The 26,528-nt window shown below is 44.6% G+C and overlaps 1 protein-coding gene across 6 annotated transcripts in view; it reads right to left on the reverse strand.

Moving 5' to 3' along the window:
• The window catches only part of LOC130296436 (P2X purinoceptor 7-like), a 244,178-nt gene that overhangs the window by 88,436 nt on the left and 129,214 nt on the right, over nt 1-26,528 (reverse strand). The window contains exon 1 of one of the 6 annotated variants that reach the window (XM_056547955.1): nt 4,053-4,130. The exons of the other annotated variants lie outside the window; for them this stretch is intronic. The gene's annotated coding sequence lies outside the window, so the exon portion shown is untranslated. Of the gene's footprint in view, nt 1-4,052; nt 4,131-26,528 lie in introns of those variants that run through there. 6 annotated transcript variants of the gene reach the window in all.

The raw sequence follows: 26,528 nt of genomic DNA on the forward strand, positions 1-26,528 counted from the left end.
TCAGGGGGCATTTTATGTGAGGGGCACAGGACACGGGGCATTATATGTGAGGGGCAAAGGACAGGGGGCATTATAAGTGAGGGACATATGTCGGGGGGGGGGGGGGGCTGTCCTGTGCCTCCACATATAATGCCCAATGCCCTGTGCCCCTCACATATAATGCCCCCTGACCTTTGCCCCAGGGGCTGGAGCGGGGGCATTATATGTGAGGGGAACAGGACAGAGGGCATTATTATTATGTGGGGATAACAGGACGGATTATAATTATTATGTGGGGGCACAGGATGGGGCATTATTACTATAAGTGAGGGGCACAGAGTGTTTTGCATTTCAGAGGTATAGGCTGGCATTTACCATTGTAGGTGTAAGTGAAGTATTTTTCTGTGTAGGAGCACCAAATTTATTAAAAGGTAGCAGACCATTTGATACATTTTGTGCAGGTCACATTTTCTGAAATTTCACTCTTCACCAAGTCTGGGCTGGTGTAGTTTTAGAGACTTTTCAGTGGCTTTGTGCCTTTTTTGCGCCTTTTCACAAAAAGACGCAGTTCATAAAACCCGTCCATATCATGTGTATTGCCAAAATCAGTGGATTGCAACTCATGCGCCAAAAAAGGCACAAATAAACCCTGCTTGCGCCTTTTTTGCAAAATTTTTAGACACAAAAAACAGTCTAAAGACAATTATACATGTCGGCCATAGTGTATATTATAAGGAATTTTTGGGGTAGTATGGTTTTTATGGGCCACAATACATTACGGTATTGTATTCAGAGGGTGCATGGCAAAGTTATATTCAGAGAGCACAGTATGTGGTAGTATTATATTCGGAGGGTTCAGTGTGTTGTAGTAATATACGGTATTCAGAGGTTACGGTGTGTGGCGGTTTTATATACAGAGGATACGGTGTGTGGCGCTTTTATATTCAGAGGTTACGGTGTGTGGCGGTTTTATATACAGAGGGTACGGTGTGTGGCGGTTTTATTTACAGAGGGTACAGTGTGTGGTGGTTTTATATATAGATGATACAGTGTGTGGAGGTTTTATATACAGAGGATACGGTGTGTGGCACTTTTATATTCAGAGGTTACGGTGTGTGGCGGTTTTATATACAGAGGGTACGGTGTGTGGTGGTTTTATATACAGAGGGTACGGTGTGTGGCAGTTTTATATACAGAGGTTACAGTGTGTGGCGCTTTTATATTCAGAGGGTACGGTGTGTGGTGGTTTTATATACAGAGGGTACGGTGTGTGGTAGTTTTATATACAGAGGTTACGGTGTGTGGCGCTTTTATATTCAGAGGTTACGGTGTGTGGCGGTTTTATATACAGAGGGTACGGTGTGTGGCGGTTTTATATACAGAGGGTACAGTGTGTAGTAGTATCATATTCAGAGGGTACAGTGTGTGCCAGTATTATATTCAAAGGATACAGTGTTTGGCAGTATTATAATGATTATTGTTTTCATATAGAGGATCAGAATGCACTGATATAGTGAGGAACCATCAAGTTCTGCTGAGTGAACATTTAGCTGGAACAAGTCCTGGCGGTATGTACCACCTGAATTAGATAAGGGAAGACTATAGAGAAGACATCACCTGTAGTCACTGATATCATTGTGTATTCTCCTCACTATAGAGAAGATGTCACCTGTAGCCACTGATATCATTGTGTATTCTCCTCACTATAGAGAAGACGTCACCTGTAGTCACTGATATCATTGTGTATTCTCCTCACTATAGAGAAGACGTCCCCTGTAATCACTGATATCATTGTGTATTCTCCTCACTATAGAGAAGACGTCACCTGTAGTCACTGATATCATTGTGTATTCTCCTCACTATAGAGAAGATGTCACCTGTAGCCACTGATATCATTGTGTATTCTCCTCACTATAGAGAAGACGTCACCTGTAGTCACTGATATCATCGTGTATTCTCCTCACTATAGAGAAGACGTCCCCTGTAATCACTGATATCATTGTGTATTCTCCTCACTATAGAGAAGACGTCACCTGTAGTCACTGATATCATTGTGTATTCTCCTCACTATAGAGAAGACGTCCCCTGTAGTCACTGAGATCATCGTGTATCCTCCTCACTATATCACAACATGCTACTGCGCGGGCATCACAACATGCTACAGCACGGGCATCACAACATTCTACAGCGCGGGCATCACAACATGCTACAGCGCGGGCATCACAACATGCTACCGCGCGGGCATCACAACATGCTACAGCGCGGGCATCACAACATGCTACAGCGCGGGCATCCCAACATGCTACAGTGCGGGCATCACAACATGCTACAGCGCGGGCATCACAACATGCTACAGCGCGGGCATCCCAACATGCTACAGCGCGGGCATCACAACATGCTACCGCGCGGGCATCACAACATGCTACAGCGCGGGCATCACAACATGCTACAGCGCGGGCATCCCAACATGCTACAGTGCGGGCATCACAACATGCTACAGCGTGGGCATCACAACATGCTACAGCGCGGGCATCCCAACATGCTACAGCGCGGGCATCCCAACATGCTACAGCGCGGGCATCACAACATGCTACAGCGCGGGCATCACAACATGCTACAGCGCGGGCATCCCAACATGCTACAGCGCGGGCATCCCAACATGCTACAGCGCGGGCATCACAACATGCTACAGCGCGGGCATCCCAACATGCTACAGCGCGGGCATCACAACATGCTACAGCGCGGGCATCACAACATGCTACAGCGCGGGCATCACAACATGCTACAGCGCGGGCATCCCAACATGCTACAGTGCGGGCATCACAACATGCTACAGCGCGGGCATCACAACATGCTACAGCGCGGGCATCCCAACATGCTACAGCGCGGGCATCCCAACATGCTACAGCGCGGGCATCACAACATGCTACAGCGCGGGCATCACAACATGCTACAGCGCGGGCATCCCAACATGCTACAGCGCGGGCATCCCAACATGCTACAGCGCGGGCATCACAACATGCTACAGCGCGGGCATCACAACATGCTACAGCGCGGGCATCACAACATGCTACAGCGAGGGCATCACAACATGCTACAGCGCGGGCATCACAACATGCTACAGCGAGGGCATCACAACATGCTACAGCGCGGGCATCACAACATGCTAAACAAATCAGGGCCTGTATCCCTTAATGTTATGTTTTTGCAAATATTCATCCAGTTGCTGTTTAAACGTCTGTACAGACTAATAAAACCGCATCTGCAGGCAGAGGATTCCGCATCCTTATTGTTCTTAGTGTAAAAAACTTTTTCCTTTGCCTTAGACAAAATCTCCTTTCTTCCAGTCTAAATGTTGCTGAGTTGCCCATAGCAACCAATCAGATCGCTTCTTTCATTTGTAAAAAGGCCTTGGTTGCTATGGGCAACTGGTCAACGTTTCCTCTGGACAGGTTTTGATAAATCTCCCACTAAATGTGTGATCATGTGTCCTATGTGTCGTCCTGTTTATGTAAACATTCTAATATATTATACGTAAACTGCTTAAAATGTCTTATGATCTTTGTAACATTGATATATCTGTTTAAACATATCCTATCTGTCCGCAGGGAAAATCTCTGTGTGGACAGCCGTCTCCTAGATGGCTAAGCGTTCCGTGCGGTGTCTGCACAAAGAATGAACGTGTTAATTTTTTCTGCGGAGACAGAAAACGGAATTTCCGTGGTGGAAACATCTGGCATGGATATTCTGCCGTGAGCACAGCGCAGCAGAATCCTGTTGAATTCAACGGGACTCTGCTACAGGGGAATGCCCGGGCCAAATTTCGGATTGGAAATTGTGACGTGTGAACATGGCCTATGAGTCTTAAACAAGGTTAGGACTGTATGATACATTTAATATTGTAAGTACCTTAAAGGGAACCAATCATCAGATTTTACCCTATATAACGCTTGGCAAAGCGTTACATAGGGTAAAATCTTTATTTCCACCATTCCCGGGGGACGCTCCTGCCCCCAGGGATGGTGAAGATATGAAGTTACAAACTAGTCACCGCCGCGGCCGTAAGTAGTCACCTGGGCGGGGAGATCTTCTCATCTACTCCCGTTCTTCGGCCAGCAGCGACGCCCCCTCCGCTTGATTGATGGGCCGCGTCATCGCTCTGCTCCATCTGTTCAGTGAGCGGAACAATGACGCGGCCCATCAATCAAGCGGAGGGGGCGCCGAAGAACGGGAGTAGATGAGAAGAGCTCCCCGCCCAGGTGACTACTTACGGCGGCGGCGGTGACTAGTTTATAACTTCATATCTTCACCATCCCTGGGGGCAGCAGCATCCCCCGGGAATGGTGAAAATAAAGATTTTACCCTATATAACGCTTTGCCAAGCGTTATATAGGGTAAAATCTGATGATTGCTTCCCTTTAAGCAGCAACTTATTTTCTGTCCGACAACACAAAATACTCTAATAGTGCCCCTCCCGAGACTAGACTCTGGATCCGCCCCTGGAACCAGCACATACATCTATTATATGAACAGCTCATTGATTTTACTGGGCACTATGTAATTCCTCATTTCACCTGTGGTGGCACTGCAGGGAAATGAAACACTTTCTTCTTGGTTTCCATGTCCATTGCAGGAATTCTAGCACCAGGATACCCTGGTTACCCATGCCAGTTTATTAAGGGAAAGGACCTTGCTATTGAAATGTCCAAAATCACCCGAGCATAAGATTGCACTTACAGTACGGAAGGATGAGCATTATGAGAGGGTGTATAATGAACACAGAAAATGTGCTTGAACTATAAGAAACTATAGAAAACATCAGACAAAGTGATTGGGGGCTGGGTATTTCATCAGTCAGTGATCTTTCCTCCAGACGCACTGCACAGGCCGTGACCTGTGTCCCTTTAATGAAGACAAGGTGTATGGCCGCCTGCTCTTCATATGTGTGTAGCATCTCTGCAGACGTGTAGTTGGAAGCTCTAATCCCTTAATATGGATGGGTTTTGCAAGTGCAGATGTTCAAACCACAAAGGGTAAAGCAGGTTAACCTTTTTTTTTTCCAAAGAGGTTTCTATTGTACAGGTGAAAAGTCACCTAATGCCAACATAAAGTGTACCCATACAGCCTATGCCTTCTTAGCTTCTGCCAAACCATACCAGGCTATCCGTTTCATATAGAACAGTATAAGGCATGCTGGGAGTTGTAGTTTTGCAACAGCTGGAGAGCCATAGGTTGGACTTACAGCTATAGAACAAATGGCATTCAGCACAACCATGTGATTTGTATATTTCTCATCAGCAGAGGGCAGAACATGCAAGAACCCATGGGCACAACAAACTAAAGACACAACAGATGATTCTCCAGCTCCATATAAAATGTCATGCGTTATTTTATTTATTTTATTATTTATTTATATAGCGCCTACAGATTCCGCAGAGCTTACAATTATGGGGTACAAACAAAGACAAATATCAGACATAAAATTACACAATAACTATTCAAACAAGAGGTGTGGGGATATATTGAGGATATGTTGGGGATATGTTGGGGATATGTTGAGGATATGTTGGGGATATGTTGAGGATATGTTGGGGATATGTTGAGGATATGTTGGGGATATGTTAGGGATATGTTGGGGATATGTTGGGGATATGTTGAGGATATGTTGGGGATATGTTGGGGATATGTTGGGGATATGTTGGGGATATGTTGAGGATATGTTGGGGATATGTTGAGGATATGTTGGGGATATGTTAGGGATATGTTGGGGATATGTTGGGGATATGTTGAGGATATGTTGGGGATATATTGAGGATATGTTGGGGATATGTTGGGGATATGTTGAGGATATGTTGAGGATATGTTGGGGATATGTTGGGGATATGTTGGGGATATGTTGAGGATATGTTGGGGATATGTTGGGGATATATTGAGGATATGTTGGGGATATGTTGAGGATATGTTGAGGATATGTTGGGGATATGTTGGGGATATGTTGGGGATATGTTGGGGATATGTTGAGGATATGTTGGGGATATGTTGGGGATATGTTGGGGATATGTTGGGGATATGTTGAGGATATATTGATGATATGTTGACGATATGTTGGGGATATGTTGAGGCCAATTAGAGACTGTTATAGGCCTGTCTGAAGAGATGTGTTTTTAGGCCACGTTTGAAACTATGGATGTTGTTGTTGAGTCTGAGGGATTGAGGGATAGCATTCCAGAGAACCGGTGCAGCACGAGTGAAGTCTTGGAGACGGGAGTGAGAAGTTTGGATTATAGAAGATGTTAGTGTGAGATCATTAGCAGATAGGAGAGAACGTGTAGGATGGTAGACAGAGATGAGAGAGGAGATGTAGGGAGGTGCAGCACTGTGGAGAGCTTTGTGTGTGAGACTGAGGATTTTGTACTGTATTCTGGACTGAATTGGTAACCAGTGTAGTGACTGGCACAGGGAGGATGCGTCGGTGTAGCGGCTGGAGAGGAAGATGAGTCTGGCTGCGGTATTAAGGATGGACTGGAGAGGAGAGAGTTTGGAGAAAGGAAGGCCTATTAGTAAAGAGTTACAGTAGTCGAGGCGGGAGTGAATCAAAGCAATAATGAGAGTTTTAGCAGATTCAGTAGTGAGAAACGGGCAGATTCTTGAAATGTTTTTGAGATGCAGGTGACAAGAACGTGAAAGAGACTGAATATGGGGAGTGAAAGACAGATCAGAGTCAAGTATAACTTCAAGACAGAGAGCCTGCTGCCCGGGAGTTATGGTAGTACCACTTATCGAGATGGAAATGTCAGGGTTAGGTACAGTATCAGTTGATGGAGAAAAGACAAGAAGTTCTGTTTTAGAAAGATTTAGTTTCAGATATAAAGAGGACATGATGTCTGAGACTTTAAAAGACAAACCAATGCATTTCAAATCACCTATGTATCTGTAGTGTCCCAGTGCTGTTTTCCAGCTGCTAAAGTATAAAGTTATTGGGTGGATGCAGAGTTAATCTCTTTAAGTGTCAGTATTGTAAGTTAAATATGCATAACTCGGCTTTTATGCCTACACTGTATTATGGATGTATAAGGGTTAACACGTTGCTTGTTATTGCCACCACTAGTGAGCTATGTATGTAAGGGTGTATAGAACGTTGGTCACATGATTTCAACTCAGCTTGTTTCTATGTAGAAACTACTAGAAAGCCTGAGGGAGGAGTCTATTTTGTCCAACTCTTTTCCTAGAGGTCTGGAACCAGTTCAGCTATAGTTTGGCCCTTGCCAGAGGAGAGTTTAGATGTCCTTACCTGTTCTCTTTGCTAGGTTACACAGAAAATGTTTAAGCTTAGTCAGTAACCTGTAAAAGCAAGTATAATTACAGTTGCTAAAATCTGTAACCTGAGGCAGATCTGGGGTAGATCACAGTACTCATGGCACCATGCAGCATTCAGGAGCTTTTACCCAAGACTGTCAGTCCAGTCCATGCTGAGAGAGCCATTATCTCCAAAATCCTGATTTTTGCTCCACAAAGGAGAGCTGTCTAGTCAGAAGGGGGAAATAACTGAGCAAGGACTCTTCTGCAAACACTTAACTTTTTGTGGGCTTCCAGCCAAAGTTAGTGGGTGGCTGCCACATCACAATCAACTTTAGCCCATTCCCCACCATATAAAAGAAATTGTGCCGTATAACTATGAGTAAAATCTTTCAAGTAACTATACCAGAGTAAACCAACCTGTGTAGACCTTCTTCAGTAAAGTATTACCTATTTGGACTGTATATACACTTTTACCATCAAATCAGTGCGTAAATCATATTCAAGACTTTTAGTCAGTGCTTACTGAGCAACTACCCACTACTAATTGTGACCAAATTTTATTAATCCATCCAAGAGAACTGTAACTTTGCAACCATGTGTTGTAAGTGTGATAGCCTGTGGGTGTAGGGTATTTGGGGTGTAGCTGTGTGATGACTAAAGGGTGTCTGGTTAACCCTTTATATTCGTGACGCCAGGGTAAAAGTTCCTCTGTAATGCTTGTCCTACCGCCACCCTTCCAAAGAGCAATAGGGAGGTATAGAATAATTGAATGTCCACAACCAGAGAGTTTGCTGAAAACAGTTGGAACTTTTACTGAAGATTTTATGCAAGCTTCATAACAGGAACAGTCTCTATACATGCAAAGTCTCTTGGAGATTGACAGTGGTTGGGACCTTAAGCAATTTAGAGTCCTTAGACTGATATGCGCTGTTCCACTGGATTTAGGGGAATTAGTTGTGGTCCAGTAGTCACGCTTGCTTTAGCAGGGATTAGTTTAGAACTCACGGTTTAGTTTAGGCTGAGGCCGGTAGGTTTTCTGGCCTAGCGTGTCTTTGAAAGTTGCGCAGATCCGTCCTGCAAGTCCGGCATCCACGAGAGCAGCAACCCAAGAGAGCGATAATTGGCTACAGCTCCCTTATATGGGCAGGGGCTGGACTAGAGCTAATTGGTCCAATACTGCTGTCAATCACCTTCACATAGAATTATGGGTAGCATGTGACCCAAGGACCTCCAAAGGTCCTCTAACATACCATAGAGGAATTAACATAGTCACATGACTGAAGTTCCTGCGACACTAACAAGGTAAGTATTAATATGCATTATATTAAATATACATTATTAAATATGTACATATAAACACTATAAAATTTGAGTAGAAGAGAGACGTCTAGGGGCTGTCCCACCTGGGGGACCCTACCTAAACATAGTAACCCTGACTTTGGGGACCACCATACAAGGTACGGTATGCAATACGGTACCGGGATACCACATAAGTGAAATTTATTGTTTGTATGTTGCGCAGGGATTCTGAGTAAAGTTACACCCTGTTTGCAAGTTACTGCTGTGTCTGTACTGTCTCAGTTGTACACACAACATCACAGATACTTCCCCAGATGTCTCACCAAGTGTACCCCAAGATCAAAAGACTTCCTAACTTGTGTCAGACCCCGGTGCGTATATGGAATCTGATTGGTTCCTTGCAACATATACACTGCGCTTATATTATGTTACCTCACTCCTTGACAAAGCCCTGAGCGAAACGCGTTGTAGGTACAGAGTAGAGCGGGGCGGTGGGGTCCAGCCTTGTATGTATTATTCTCTACCATTGTCACTGCTGCTATTTCCTTGCACCAGCACTTTGCTGTGTATACAGTGGTCCCTCAAGTTACAATATTAATTGGTTCCAAGACGACCATTGAATGTTGAAACCATTGTATGTTGAGACCAGAACTCTATGGAAACCTGGTAATTGGTTCTAAAGGCACCAAAATATCATCCAAAAATAGGAAAAAGTGAGGATTAAAGAAAAATAAGTAGATAACTAATATAGATAAAGCAAATCCTTACATATAAAAGTAAGAAAGATCTGCTGGGAGCTGTAATCACTGTCTATGTCAGCGTTTCCCAAGCAGGGTGCCCCCTGCTGTTGCAAAACTACAACTCCCAGCATGCCCGGACAGCCAAAGACTGTCTGGGCATGCTGGGAGTTGTAGTTTTGCAACAGCAGGGGGCACCCTGCTAGGGAAACACTGGTCTATGTATATGCAATGGTAAAGGAATGGTCGGCACTATCTGTGTGGTGGTGGTGCCCGAAGAAAAAAATTATGCAATATAAAAAAGGAGGTCCCAGCATTCACTGATGCAAGCAAATTGATGATTTATTGTATATCCAAGTCACAGGACGCGTTTCGGCACTTAGCCTTCCTCTGCTGACAGCAATGTCCTAAAAAAGTAACATGGAGTTGCCCTATCTTGGTGTCCAAAGGAGCAGGTAATCCTGGTACAGGTAAAGAGTACAGAACATGTAATACCTCTCAGTACTGTAGGGGGCGCTACCAGACACCAGGCAGTGCATACGCTTCAGTAATACAGGTGTTTTACCAGTAAATTGCCCATTCTTATTGGTCAGTTCTTTCGGCCATTGACGCGTTTCACAGATCTGGACTGTCCATGCATTGTATTTTGAGTCTGATTTCAACTTACAATGATCCAGAAAAGACCATTGTATGTTGAAACTATTGTATGTTGAGGCCATTGTTAGTTGAGGGATCACTGTACCTTGTTGCACTGTTTGTAGCTTTTTTGCACACAGCACCTTATTTTTCAGTGTGATTTTTTGCGCATATGTTAGGCAATCATAAACAGTAGTCTATGCTGGCTTTCTCTTTTGTTTATACTGGGCCTATTCACTTTATCTTCACCCCCCTTTTCCTTTATGCAGCAGTGATCGCAGTTATTGTTTATAGATCTTTGTTGGCTATATCTTACTTGCCAATTGTTTGGACTCCCCTCCTACTACTTGCAGTTTTTATCCATAGATACATATACATTATTATACATATTTTGATACTGATTTTTTATCCTTATTTTGAATTCTGTCCTTATGTGTAATAAATTGATGTTATGATGAATTAATAAACATATATATTTTTTCACATGAAGTTATTTATTTATTATATGGTTTGATTTTAATTGGGGTTATTTGCAAGCGCATGCAGTGCGCATATAGGTGTTCATTCTTGTACTGTCTCAGTTGTACACACAACATCACAGATACTTCCCCAGATGCCTCACCAAGATCAAAAGACTTCCTAACTTGTGTTAGACCCCTGTTACAAAAGTTTCACAGGCTCACAGGGGGACCCACCATGTTAGTGAAACCACACAGCCATATATGACACTACAATAGACTTAACCGGAAGGACTACTGCCCTCAGCTTGCCTGGACTACTCCGCCCATCCTTTCTGTAGGCACCACACATCCTATAGCTAACCTTTATTAGTCATGAATTAGGATGCATATGTGGTGCCGGGGTGTTTCTATAGTGTAGAAGGGTCAGGTGGTATTAACCCTGTGGGGTAAGGTGTTGTTAACCCCTGATTATTCGTGACGCCAGGATGTGGTTATTCCGGTATGGTAACCGCCGTCAACCAACCCAATAACGGTCTTCAATAAAGGAATGTCCACAGCAGGAATTATGCAAGAACTGGAACTTTTACTTGTAATTCTTAAGAAACAGTCTTTACAGTTATGCAGTTTCTCTAGAGGCAACTGGGACACAGGATACCTCGCAGGCTTGCTGGGACTTGTAGTATTGAGAATATCTATGCAGGCCACTGTGCTACTAATATTATTCTTGAGTTGAGTAGTAGTCACTCGAATTGTAGATAGAGCTTGATAACTCACGTTTTGAAGTGGCTGCAGGTTCTTTAGGCTTTGGCCTAGATGAGATGAATTTAGATAGTACAGGTATTGTGCTTGGCTGAAATCCAGGAGATAGAGAGAATTTAGAGACTACAGCCCCTTATATACTAGGGGGGCTGAACTAAAGCCCATTGGTTGCAAAGCCTGTGGGTCCTGTACCCAAGGAACTCTGGGTATGTCACATGACAATGCTTCACTTGACTAACACTTCTGTACACATTTGTACAAACTTTATACATATTGGCAATGCATACACAATATCTACAATGCATTTATATGAGACAATAGAAGGTGAGCAAAGGGGTGAACCCTGCAGGAGAGCCCCACGGACTGCAGGGACTCTTCCTGAGGGGACTTAGGGAGGGTACAGGGCCATGTCCTGTACCGGAACACCACACATAGGACATCTGAAAAGAATCCCGTTCCCCCTTTAACCCCTTAAGGACGCAGGACGTAAATGTACGTCCTGGTGCGGTGGTACTTAACGCACCAGGACGTACATTTACGTCCTGTGCATAACCGCGGGCATCGGAGCGATGCCCGTGTCATGTGCGGCTGATCCCGGCTGCTGATCGCAGCCAGGGACCCGCCGGCAATGGACGACGCCCGCGATCTCGCGGGCGTCCCCCATTAACCCCTCAGGTGCCGGGATCAATACAGATCTCGGCATCTGCGGCAGTGCGCGATTTGAATGAATGATCGGATCGCCCGCAGCGCTGCTGCGGGGATCCGATCATTCAGAACGCCGCACGGAGGTCCCCTCTCCTTCCTCCGTGCGGCTCCCGGCATCTTCTGCTCTGGTCTGTGATCGAGCAGACCAGAGCAGGAGATGACCGATAATACTGATCTGTTCTATGTCTTATACATAGAACAGATCAGTATTAGCAATCATGGTATTGCTATGAATAGTCCCCTATGGGGACTATTCAAGTGTAAAAAAAAATGTAAAAGTAAAAGTAAAAAAAAAGTGAAAAATCCCCTCCCCCAGTAAAAAAGTTAAACGTCCGTTTTTTCCTATTTTACCCCCAAAAAGCGTAAAAAATAAATTTTATAGACACATTTTGTATCGCCGCGTGCGTAAGTGTCCGAACTATTAAAATAAAATGTTAATGATTATAAAAAATGTATTAAAAGTTTTTTATATGCAAATGTGGTATCAAAAAAAGGTACAGATCATGGCGCAAAAAATGAGCCCCCATACCGCCGCTTATACGGAAAAATAAAAAAGTTAGAGGTCCTCAAAATAAAGGGATTATAAACGTACTAATTTGGTTAAAAAGTTTGTGATTTTTTTTAAGTGCAACAATAATAGAAAAGTATGTAATCATGGGTATCATTTTAATCGTATTGACCCTCAGAATAAAGAACACATGTCATTTTTACCATAAATTGTACGGCGTGAAAACGAAACCTTCCAAAATTAGCAAAATTGCGTTTTTCGTTTTAATTTCCCCACAAAAATAGTGTTTTTTGGTTGCGCCATACATTTTATGATATAATGGGTGATGTCATTACAAAGGACAACTGGTCGCACAAAAAACAAGCCCTCATACTAGTCTGTGGATGAAAATATAAAAGAGTTATGATTTTTAGAAGGCGAGGAGGAAAAAATGAAAACGTAAAAATTAAATTGTCTGAGTCCTTAAGGCCAAAATGGGCTGAGTCCTTAAGGGGTTAAAACAGGACATTTGATGAAATTTTATATTGAGCTAATGAATATTTTGTCTTCTGTTGTGTCCTCTATAGAATTTTTTTTTAAATCTCTCTATCTTTCTATGGAAAGACCAGCTGTGCACATGTTCTCTGCAGACTGTATAAAGGATTACATTGCAGTAACACCTAGTGACTCACAGGGGGTGACTTCTCAGAGGGGAGTTATTCACTTTTCTTTCCTTCCCAATCTGGCCCAGGGTATCATGAACATTTCTCCCGACCAAGCTGTTCCAGCACAATCCTCACCTCTATACATACTTCCCCTCTGTACCACCATATAGTAGATAAGCCCCCTCTGTGCCTCTATACAGCATTTAGGCCCCCTGTACTTCCATATAGTAGTATGGCCCCCACTGTGGCCCCATACCAAAATTAGGCCCCCTCTGTGCCCCCATATAGTGGTTAGACCCTCACACTGCCACCATATACTATTAGGCTCCATACTGGCCCATATATTATGAGGCCACTTCTGTGCCCCCAAATAGTAATAGGCCACCTCTTTGGCTGCTTCCACTGCAGGCCCATTATTACCTCTGGTTCCCCCCAGCACACCCCTGCACATCCACCTTCATTATTCAGCTCTGTGGTTATTACGAAATCTCAGAAAGAATGGATAGAACATGTGTTTTTGACAAGAGTCATTTGCTGAATATAAATTTGACTCTTGTATAGCAGGTTATAAATTCAGGCAGATCACGGTTTTAACCTTTGGCAAGTGCAAACCAACAGTGATGATTGGTAATCCTTCCACTTTACAGGTCGGTCGCGCCCCCCCCCCCCCCCACCCCCCGCCCCTGATGACCTAATGACAGTAACAGCGTATTACAGGCCCAGGGAAGGGCTTCAAACTGTTGTATGAGATTGGAAAAACATGGCTGTTTCCAGAAACCACAACACTCCCGTACACAACTATCTGGTATAGCAGTTCAGCCCATATACTTCATATTTTCAAAGAAGCTTTTGACAGATCTTCTAAGATATTTGACCACTCAATAATCAAGAATTTAGTATTTAAAAAAAATATTACTTTTATATTCAATTATTTTTACGCCTTTGGCTTTAACCAGCAGCTAAACAGTTCTGCCGACTTCCACCAAATAAGACCATCTGGGTTTCCACATCTCCAATACAAATGACATTGGCAGGCAGCCTGCTGATCTGTGAATTCGGTGATCATAGTGAATGGGGAGATCCCTTGGGACTCCATTAGTACACACATTGCTATAACTTTCTCCAGCTAATAGCTTTCACCAGGTAACTACATTCGCAGCCCATAACAGTTGAAGTCTCAGCAGATTTTCACCAGGCTCTGAAATCTATGGGAATTTTGGGAACATAACTATAGAAAGTTCAGATGTGACCATTGCACCCAGGCCCTGGTTTCTGTGGTGGCTCAAAGGCTTCTCTGCCACATAAGAAGGCACCAGTATTACATATGGCACATGTTGGGCCCTGCTACATAATTTGCATAAGGACTTTGTTGTATTAATGGGGAGGGGAAGTGAACCTCAACTTATTGATGGTTTTCAAGCTATACTTAAAGGGGTACTCCGCCCCTAGACATCTTATCCCCTATCCAAAGGATAGGGGATAAGATGTTAGATCGCCGGGGTCCCGCTGCTGGGGACCCCGGGGATCGCCGCTGCAGCAGCCCCGCTATCATTACTGCGCAGAGCGAGATCGCGCTGGACGTAATGACGGGCAATACAGGGGCTGGAGCATCGTGACGTCACGGCTCTGCCCCTCGTGACATCACGGTCCGCCCCTGTCAATACAAGTCTATGGGAGGGGGCGTGGCGGTCGTCACGCTCCCTGCCATAGACTTGCATTAAGGGGACGGGCCGTGATGTCATGAGGGGCGGAGCCATGACATCACACTGCTCCGGCCCCTGTATCGCTCGTCATTACGCACAGAGCGAACTCGCTCTGTGCAGTAATGATGGCGGGGTGCCGCAGCAGCGATCCCCGGGGTCCCCAGCAGCGGGACCCCGGCGATCTAACATCTTATCCCCTATCCTTTGCATAGGGGATAAGATGCCAGGGGCGGAGTACCCCTTTAAAACATTACTGTCATTTAATGTAACTTTTAACATGTTGCACAGAAACTGCAAAAGTTATCATCGGTCATGGTCTCAGTGTGGAGCATGCTTTACTCATTGCCTTGGTGTACAATGCAGGAGACAGGCTTAACAGACTATCATGGAGCCCATTTCCTGTAATGAGTTGGATTGAGTGCCAAGATGCCATGCATTTCACGCAGCTATAACTCACATCGGAGCACTCAGCACTGGGACTCTGACCAATCTTAACTTTTGACATGCCCAGATCCCACTTACATGGTGGAGCACAGCAGTCTGCTCAAGAGGGGGGTTACTCATTAAAAATGCCTTGCATCTCTTTCAACTACGTCTGTGTCCTCAGGATCCAGATAAAGTTAAGTACAGTGACCCCCCGACCTACGATGGCCCCGACATACGATCATTTCAACATACGATCATCTCTCAGAGGCCATCGCATGTTGAAGGCAGCATCAACATACGATGCTTTTGTATGTCGGGGCCATCGCATAAACGGCTATCCGGCAGCACAGCTGCTTCAGCTGCTGCCAGAAAGCCATTTATGGTGCCCTGTGTGGTCCGCTGATGATCACTTACCTGTCCTTGGGGCTCTGGCGCGTCCTCTTCGGGCTCCCCTGCCTCGTCGGCGCTCTATATCGTCGTCATCACGTCGCTGCGTACGCCGTCCCGTCATCCAATAGGAGCAGCGTGCGTAACGACATGATGGCGGAGATAGAGAGCGAGGATGCAGGGGAAGCAGAGGCCTTGCCGGAGCGTCGGGGTTACCCCGGGGACGCAGCGACAGCGATGGAGGGCGACATCCAGGGCAGCGGTGACGAGCGGTGACGGTCCGGAGCAGCGGGGACACGCGAGTATAACCTCCAATACCAGTGGTCTTCAACCTGCGGACCTCCAGATGTTGCAAAACTACAACTCCCAGCATGCCCGGACAGCCGTTGGCTGGGAGTTGTAGTTTTGCAACATCTGGAGGGCCGCAGGTTGTAGACCACTGTCCTATACTTTACATTGCACAATCCGACATACGATGGTTTCAACAAACGATGGTCCATTTGGAACGGATTACCATCGTATATTGAGGGACCACTGTACTATGGTGAAACAAGGACTTATTAGCTTCCTGCCTGCCAAACACTAGGCTGCAGGCATTTCAAGCTTACAAGACTTATGGAGGTTGGCATGATGCAGTGACATCACTGCACCTTCCTTTACTTTGTTGCTTATAGTGCAGGCCAAAGGAGGCCTGTTGCGTAATCTGCTCTGCTCATCACGGGAATAGGGTTCTGGGGTGAGTATTATTTTTTAACCCGAGGAAAGTTTACTGCAGTTGAGACATTTTGAGGCTGGAAGAGGTGTTCATGGTGGTCTGGGCCAGATAGAGAGAAATACAAAGAGAACAACTCAGATCAGAGAGGAAATTAGGATGTGCCTCAGCAGTTATAAGTATGTGTTATCCAGGTTGGGGGCCCACTCAGACCTCGAATGTGATTTCACATCCCCTGCACCAAACCCCTAACTACATCTCTGACCAACGCTAAAATGCATGTGTAGTTTCAGATGTAGTTGCATATAGACAGATATAGATAAATAGATAGATAAACAGATAGAATCTTTCCAAATCTAAAGAAAAATATTTTTCGAATTGTCCCAGCTGGGTCTAAAAAGCATCCGAATATTTGTATTACATAAATTAACCATTGGAGGAGGGTAAGGATAAAGCAGCTGAAGAAATATCTGGGAAGCCAAATAAAAAAAACAGAAGACATAAATCCCGCTTTGGATGAAGTCGGAGGAATTATATGTGAACTAGAGAAGAAAGCCTGAAGGCAGCAGGTCAGAGAGCAGGATGAAGGGAAGTCCGTCTCCCCAGTGTAGTAAATCATTAATACCCAATCTACTCCCTATACCATAGATTATATTATATAAACACATTATAACGCAAATAAGTACCACAATGTACCGTATATACTCGAGTATAAGCCGACCCGAATATAAACCGAGGCCCCTAATTTTACCCCAAAAACCCAGAAAAAATAAATAAATAAATAAATAAATTATTGACTCGACTATAAGCCTAGGAAGGGAAATACATCATTCCCCCCCCCCCCCCCCCTTCATCATCACCGCCTGTCAATCCCTTCTCAGTGGTCTTCATCCTGCGGACCTCCAGATGTTGCAAAACTACAACTCCCAGCATGCTGGGAGTTGTAGTTTCGAAAGGTCCGGAGGTCCGCAGGATGAAGACCACTTCGTGGCCTTCGTCATCATCCAGCCCCGCTTTGTTTTGTACTCACCTCCCCTCAGTGGGAAGGAAGGGTGAGCTGGTCCGGGCCATCTATGCTGCAGGGATTGTCCGGTGGGGAGAGTTAGTCATTCCGGGCTGTCCATCTTCACCAGGAGGCCCTCTTCTCCACTCCGGGCCGGCCCCGGACTAGTGACGTTGCCTTGACGACGACGCACAGGGACGTTCATGCGCGCGAATGAACATCCCTGTGCGTCGTCGTCAAGGCAATGTCACTAGTCCGGGGCTGGGCCCAGAACGCCGAGAAGAGGGCCTCCTGGTGAAAATGAACTGCCCGGAACGACTCCCCACCGGACAGTCCCTGCAGCATAGATGGCCCTGAACAGCTCACCCTTCCTTCCCACTGAGGGGAGGTGAGTAGAAAACTAAAGGGGGGGTCTGGATGATGATGAAGGCCGCAGTGGTCTTCAACCTGCGGACCTCTAGATGTTTCAAAACTATGTCTCCCAGCATGCCCGGACAGCCGATGGCTGTCCGGGCATGCTGGGAGTTGTGGTTTTGCAACATCTGGAGGTCCGCAGGTTGAAGACCACTGAGAAGGGATTGACAGGCGGAGATTATAAGCCGAGGGGGGCTTTTTCTGCATCGAAAAAATCATGCTGAAAAACTCGGCTTATACTCGAGTATATACGGTATATGATTTCTCTGGGTCTCATGTTGTTGGACAACCAGCTTGCAATGTAGATGCAGAAGATATATATTTTCTTGGAGAACAGTCAACCAGTTTTATATGCTCTGGGACTCTGTTCCCTCCTCATAGATCATCACAGTAGTGATAAGGAAACATGGTGATCCCATACAGCAGCTCCTGATATAAGAGAAGACCCTCTAATAAAAGCGATGTGTTATGGCTTATGACTTAGGCCTTCAGCTCCTCTGCCTACTATGTATTTGTTATTTTAGCTGTGAAATAAGATTTTGATATGATACATATCTACAGCTGACTTTAGCGTTCAGACACAGTAATCTCTCGAGACTGCTGGTCTGGAGATGTGCACAAGATGAAGGAGGAGGGAGAATGTGAACAGAAATGTGATGGATAAGAGAACTGTGAATTTGAGAATGATTGTAGAAATTCAAGCATATGTTTCCCTGCAGTGCCCCCACAGACAAAATGCAGAAGATCCAAAGGGAATGGGAAGAAGCCAGGTCCACAGCGCGATCCACCAGTCAAAGGCAGTGTAGTGTGAAGTAAAACAAGATTTATTGACCAAACATAACGCGTTTCAAGGCAATAAAGCCTCTTCGTCAGATGTACAGGCTTGACAGACCAATAGACAAAGCGCAATGCTTTCTGTGTAATACACAGCTGTCCCGAGTCTTCCTGGGGGAGAGGCATTCTTTGCAGCTGCTCTCTTGGGTAGATGAGGTCCTGGCCCCTTAATGGGACTGAGCTGTAGTACCAGGCACAGCAGTAACCCTGTGTATGGCACCCTGCAAATATATATGATCAAAGGGGATCATAACGACAGTAACTAACGGATTGGCCATCGATTTGTTTAGTCTGGCCAAAATAGTTTCTCCAGTTGCCCAGAAAAGATGGATACAGTCCTAGGAGACCTCAGAATGCCATAATGAACTTTTCAACGCAACCAGAGCACTTTGAAAGCAGAACTAATTTGGTCAGACTTAACTAATCTGATCCTCTGCATTCAATAAAGGGGGCACAGTGCAACCCTAAAGTTATGTGTACACTCACATAGCCCAAAAACGTGTCAAAAACCGTTCCACAAAACAGACTTACAGCCACAACAATTTAACCTAATTGGAATGAGCTCAATGGATCCCATTTCTTGATCTGATAAAGCATGGATAACAATTACTTTTTTCTCTATCTTTTTTCTCCATTAGTGACATTCTACCTTAACGACTACTAAACTTGATTGCTTTAACCTTCTTGCGCTGTTGGCTATATATATATATATATATATATATATATATATATATATATATATATATATAGTTTTTGTCATTGTTCATTTATGAGTGGTATATAGGGGAACCATTAGTCCAATAGCAGCATACACCTCTATTAGGTTGCACAAGTAACCTAGCACTAGTATATTATGAATACACCATTTTACAACTCACAAAATGTGTTAACATAGCCAAGAGCTGGGATTACATCTGCCTTGTAGACTCAGTTTGGGGCCTCCATCACAGATTCCGTTTAAAAGGGTACTCTGTTGCTAGACATCTTATCCCTATCCAAAGGATAGAGAATAAAATGTGTGGTGAGGGTGTGATGAGGGCAGATGGAATTACCCTGGGGCAGATGGCATTACCCCCTTGTGTTTGTTACGCCAGGGTGTGGTTTAGCCTCTACACCACCCGAAGGTATACCGCTGGATCCTGGGCTAAGCATGGGGGCAAATAATGACTACGATGCCAAGTTACGGTACAATGGCAGCTTTACTGGGTCAGACAGGTGTAACAGTCTATACAGCTTGGCTAGGCCCACGGAGGTGACCAGTGACTTCAGAGACCTTAGGGCTTGCTGGGACTTTTATTGAACTTGGATAATTTGGATGCAGCCCACGCTGACTTGAGATGGGATGACTTGGACTGACTTGACTATGACAGACTATGACTGACTTCACCCCTTCTGGCTTCCAGGCTTTGACTTGACCTGGGGGGCAATGAATTTGAGAATTTGTGGCTGCTTGACTGACTTTAGGCCTCCTCTGGACTCCAGACACACACCTAGGACCTTACTGCAACTCAGCTACAAGAGAGCAAGCAGAGGCTCCACCCAGGGCTTACATGGGGGAGTCTGAGGGGTCCCATAACACATTTTATGTACATTATACAGTATAACATAGGCATTTAAGGGAGTGGGTAGAACATAAGTGCAGAGGGGAACAAGGGTAACTATGGAGTCTGACGGACAGGGCAGCTAGGGTACAGGGGTGCAACTCCTGTACTGGGCCACCACAAATGTCTGATTGTGGGGATCCAGCTGCTGGGACCCCTTTGTGATCTCTGTGCAGACACACGGCATTCTAAACATTATGGTGGGGGTGTGGCATGATGTCACGAGGGGGTGTGGTGTGACATCATGACCACCTGCATTCTGCATAATTCTACATAATGTTCTGAACGCCAGCTGTCTGCTCTGAGATCGCGGAAGGGTCTCAGCAACCCCAGTGAACAGACATCTTATCCCCAATTCATTGGATAGGGGATAATATGTCTAGCAACGGAGTACTCCTCTAAGAAACGGGCCCCAAAAAAACGCTGGATAAAGTATTTTTTTTGTCCAGTTAAAATCCTGCAAAATCATGTAAACCCAACAGACCCCATTAAAGTCAGTAATGGTCTATTGGGCTTCTTTGGTGCCTGATGTGCTGTGGACCAGGCTACTCTATTTGCTACTGCTGAACAAAATCGGCGAAGGAGGCCTAGATCACTTGATTGAAATACTATGGCCCAGATTTATTCATCTGTGTGAGAGAAAAAATAGAGGGATATCCCCATAACAACCAATCACAGCTCAACTTTCACTTTACCACAGCTTGTTAGCTGAGCTGTGATTGGTCGCTGTGGGGAAATCCCTCTATTTTTTCTCTCACACAGATTAATAAATCTGGGCCTATAAGGTGAATTACTAATACTGATGGCTCATTCAAAGGATAGGTCAAAGAAATAGTTAAATACTTAGAAAAGCCCCTCAAAAGGCTTTCATTTGTGAAATAATTTAGCATATTATATGCCGTATGTTTCATCATTGGGGCTCCCACCAATTACTAAGATGAAGGAGAAGACCTAAGCTCAGCAATCTGCACTTTGTTTGTTGTACAGATTCATAGAAAATGTTATTATAAATTTTCGGTGAATCTGTACACCATGCACTTGTCTTCCTTAAAAAAGGAATCGAAATTTGGTGATCGAAAATGAAGGAGCACAGCGCCCAGAAAAGAGCTTCGGCCATGTTGTTTTACTGATTGGAGGTATATCAGCATCAGGACTCCCACCGGTCATGTCAGAAGTGTGTAAAAAAAGAGAAGTATCCTATAAGGACTGTATTTGTCATAACTAGTATCAGTAAAAGTTCCTAAACTGTCCGATCATCTCAAAAGAAACGCATTATGGAAAAAGCAATAATAACAAATCAACAACAACATGTCATGCATCTGCTCAGGAACTTCCCAAACCCAAATCGGCCATTGTTTCCCCCAAAGGGCAAAGACAACCACAGATTTTTTTCTGAATACGCTGCAGGATCTTAAAATACCTTTTTTTTCATGAAATCTGCAGCTTCAGAAGTCTGAATGGTCTGTGTTATGAATACGAGATCTGTTCTGCTCATTGTTTGAGAGCCATGGGATGTAATACTCAGAATTCTGTCACTATAATAAATGTATAAAGAGCGAAGACAGATTTTATTATTGTGAGAGAAGTCCTGAAAAGGCTTCTACATGTAATATAATGCCAAAGAGAACAATACAGAGGAAGCAAGACAATGTGTGTCATCCCGTTCCCGTTCAGAATGGACATGGGGCTTTCCGGGGCAACAATAAAAATGGGCCTTGTCTATAATGATCAATGAGAAGTAAAAGTGTTCACACATGGGGGGGGGGGGGGAGATTTATCAAAACCTGTCCAGAGGAACAGTTGCTAAGTTACCCATAGCAACCAATCAGATCGCTTCTTTCATTTTTCACAGGTCTTTTTCGGAATTTGAAAGAAGCGATCTTATTGGTTGCTATGGGCAACTTAGCAACTTTTCCTCTGGACGGGTTTTGATAAACCTCCCGCATGGTGTATACTTTGTGGATTTTCTATAGTATATTTTTATGCCGAAAATCTGCAGAAAATTACAGTAACAGCAAATCGTGTCCATACTCCATGGTATCCATGCGAAAATTGTTCTGTGCTCCAGAATTGAGATCTGCAGCAGGTCAATATAAGTGACTATATTGCAGATTTATTGCAGATTTTCCCCATTAACTTCAATGAGGACATCAAAATCTGCAATAATTCTGTTGCCTATTTTTCTGTGGAAATGTTGCAGAACCACAGCAATATCCCAAACTGTGAATTTTCAATACATTGATTATTTTCTCTCTTAAACATTGTCATAATCTGCTCCTAAATTGGCATTAACACTTCAGCAACAAATCTACAAAAAAAATGATTTTCCTCCATGGAAGATCTGCAGCATTTCCATCCTGCAGGGCCATAAACTGATGAATTCAAGAATGTTCTCAAGTGTCTGTGCCTTGGAAAATATCTTTTCTACTGTTCTCTCATGATTGCATGAAACATTGGTCACAGGACTCTGGGGTATGAGTCTTCCACGTTCAACCCTCTCTACCCAGATTGCTGAAACCAGTTAGTCTGGCCCTAGCCTGAGTAAAAAGCAGATGCAGCCTGTCTGCTGTTTCCCAGGTCACGTGAGCAGAAGAAAAGGAGATTAAAGGGGTACTCCGGTGAATAAAAATGCTTTCGAATCAACAGGTGACAGAAAGGTATACAGGTTTGTAAATTACTTCTATTTAAAAATCTTAATCCTTCCAGTATTTATCAGCTGCTGTATGCTCCAAAGGAAGTTGTGTAGTTCTTTCCAGTCTGACTACAGTGCTCTCTGCTGGAACCTTTGTTCATGTCAGGGACTGACCAGAGCAGCAGAGGTTTGCTATGGAGATTTCTTTCTACTCTGGACAGTCTGCCCACACTGTGGTCAGACTGAAAAGAAGCACGCAACTTCCTCTGGAGCATACAGCAGCTAAGAAGCACAGAAAGGATTAAGATTTTTAAAAATAAGTAATTTACAAATCTGTATAACTTTCTGGCACCAGTTGATTTAAAAACATTTATTTTCCACCGGAGTACCCCTTTAAGGCCTGGTCAGTAACCACTTTTCCACTTTTGAGTTAAAGCTGCTGCAAGCTTTGCCAATGAATCCACATTCAGTCCCAGTTGCTAGAGATCAGGTTCGGTCGCAGTGATCATTCTGAGATAATCACTGTGTCAATCTCATTAATCATCGTCTAGCCAGAACAGGGAATAGCTGAGTGAAGACTCTTCAACAAACACATAACTCCTTGTGGGCTTTCTAGCCAGGCATAGTCAGAGCAACCATCAGGGGAATATGACCAGTACCCCAGTAAAGGGCTAAACAGACTTCCTATTCTTGGCTAAAAAATTATTCCTTACTGAAAGCACCGATGATGGTCTCACTCACTTTTTACTGTCTTTATTAATTTGTGGTGTTTAAAGAAATTAGAACTTAAAATAAAGTTGGGGATGAACCCCTTGGGGCGGACTTGTGGTGGGTCCAGGCCTTGAGCTGTGTAACGGGCCTCAAACTTCCTCATGGCAGCCGTGGACTAAGTGCTGCATAGCTTAAATGTCATCATCATCTTGGATCCTGTGATAGGGAAGTATGGCGCACGTAACCACTTAAAGGAAAACTGTCAGCTTGCTCCCCCCCCCCCCCCGCACTAACCAGCGGTACTGGCTGGTAGTGCTTGGGACGCTGATCAGTTTGATGGCTACCATGCCCGGATCCGCCCCGCCGTTCGGCCGAAATCTTTGTTTTTCTGTATATGATAATTATGTGCTAACTAGCACAGGCGGGTTTACTGGCACTCTGACGTCAGCGCCGCTTGTCTGCAGCGCCGCCCAGCTCATCAATATTCCTCCTCTCCCTCCGCCTCTCCCTCTTCATTACAGAGCGGGGAGAATAGGGAGAAGCGGAGGGAGGAATATTAATGAGCTGGGTGGGGCTGCGGACGAGCGGCGCTGACGTCAGAGTGCCAGTAACCCTGCCTGTGCCAGTTAGCACATAATTATCATATACAGAAAAACGAAGATTTCGGCCAAACGGCGGGAAGGATCCGGGCACAGTAAGCTTTAAACTGAGTACCACTGGTTAGTGCAGGGGGAGCAAGCCGACAGTTTTCCTTTAACCAAGTAAAGTTACCAGTGTGTCTGGATTGTGCCTATTGCACATACCATCACAGGTACATTACTCCAGACACCTCAGTCAAGTGTACCCCTCATGTCAAGAACTTCTCATCTTCTGCAGACCCCCAAGTACAACAGGTGCATGGGCTCACAGGGGAGATTTATATGGTTTACAATCCACAAGGCAATCTGTGTCATTACAATAGGCTCTGCAAAAGAAACTACTACCCTGAGCTGCCCTGACCTACTCCATCAATCCTCTGCATGGGTGCCCCATTTGTTAACTGGCTTCAAAGGAGGAGCAGGGTATTTGTTGCTCCTTATGGGGGTGGTCCCCTATTCAAAGGGGCAACAAAGATGCCTTAAAACAGAGCAACATGACAATAAAAAACGTAATATTAATTGCATAGCAATTTTTCTAGAGTTTCTATTAGTTTACTTTATGTTTGGAGCTGTTATTTGGTTATTTTATGTTGATATTATTTGTGCACTATATGGTGGTATTCACACTGTGTTGCACTGTTACTTAGGCACAGTATAGTCTTCTTATATAGGCAAGTGTTAATTGGCCAATATTTAGTACTATTTTGGGCACCATCCTGTATGACCCTCATGACTAGGCAATGTAATTATATAGTATGCTTGTTTGCACACTGTATAATCATATGTGGTGTCACATTAGAACGTACCAGGGCAGGATCCAACCTACGTCTGACCCTGGCTACTTACCTTAGAATAGTGATCCCATAAACCAGGATGTGCACCTCCACATATTACTTATATAGGTAGATGTGATAGCCTGGGGATGTAGGGTATGGGGAGTGTAGCTGTGCAGTGATTAAAGGGTGCTTGTTAACCCTTGCTATTCGTGACGCCAGCGTGAGGGCTCCTAAGTAATGCTTGTCCTACCTCGCCCCTTCCCAAGAGCGATATGGATGTAGATAAGAATAGAATGTCCACAACCGGAGAGTGTTCTGAACAGGACCGGTGCAAGGAATTCTTGCTACACAAGCGAAGCTCCATTTTGGCGCCCCCCCCCCCCTCCCCAATCCTCAATTAGAAAAACAAAGCCACACACCCCACCCGCATCTCCCACCTGCCAGCTAGCTGTTGGAAGACTAAACTCCCAGCATGCTCTTACAGTGAGGACATGCTAGGAGTTGTAGTTCTACCAGCTAGCCAGTGGGAGGTAGATGCGGGCAGATGGCCGGGGAGCGGAGCTTCACAAAAAGTTGTACAAAAAGTAGCAGTTTGCGACTTTTTGTGCACCTTTTTTAAAATGCTACAGCATGTTTTGTAAGCTATGTCTGACCTGGCTTAAATTAGCGACTTTTTTTTAAGGGGGTTTGGACTGGGACCAAAAATACACCCTGACATTTAAGAATAAGCAGTCCATTTTTTTTGGTGGGGTCTGAATGCTGGGACCTCCACCAATCACCTCGCTTCAAGTTGCTCTCCAGCTGTTGCAAAGCTACAACTCCCATCATGTCTGGAGCCTAAGGCATTATGGGATGCAGTTTTGTAACAGCTGAAGGCCACAGATTGGAGTACAGTGTCCCCATCATCACTGCAGAATTTACAAATTACAGCAGTGATGGGACAGTCAGAATACACAATGATATCACTGACCTGAGTGACATCTTCTCTGTTGTCGTTCCTTTTCCTCTGGTCCAGACGCCAGGTCTTCTTCCAGCTCCATCTTCTCTGCAGAGTCTGAGGCCCAAACTTCATTGTCTTCTCATTATGTCAGCAGATCCTCATCCTCCGTATGACGACAATAATCATTATAATACTGCCAGATACTGTGCCCTAAATAAAATACTGCCACACACTGCACCCACTGAATGTAATGCTGCCACACACTGTACCCTCTGAATGTAATACTGTCACACACTGTACCCACTGAATATAATACAGCCATACACTGAGCCCTGAATATAATACTGCCACACACTGTACCCACTGAATATAATACAGCCATACACTGAGCCCTGAATATAATACTGCCACACACTGTACCCACTGAATATAATACAGCCATACACTGAGCCCTGAATATAATACTGCCATACACTGCGCCCCAAATATAATACTGCCATACACTGAGCCCTGAATATAATACTGCCATACACTGCGCCCCAAATATAATACTGCCACACACTGTACCCACTGAATATAATAATGCCATACACTGTACCCACTGAATATAATACTGCCATACACTACGCCCTGAATATAATACTGGCATACACTGCGCCCCAAATATAATAATGCCATGCACTGTGCCCTGAATATAATAATGCCATGCACTGTGCCCTGAATA

This window comes from Hyla sarda, chromosome 12 (genome assembly GCF_029499605.1).
Source record: "Hyla sarda isolate aHylSar1 chromosome 12, aHylSar1.hap1, whole genome shotgun sequence".
Taxonomy (NCBI): Eukaryota; Metazoa; Chordata; class Amphibia; order Anura; family Hylidae; genus Hyla; species Hyla sarda.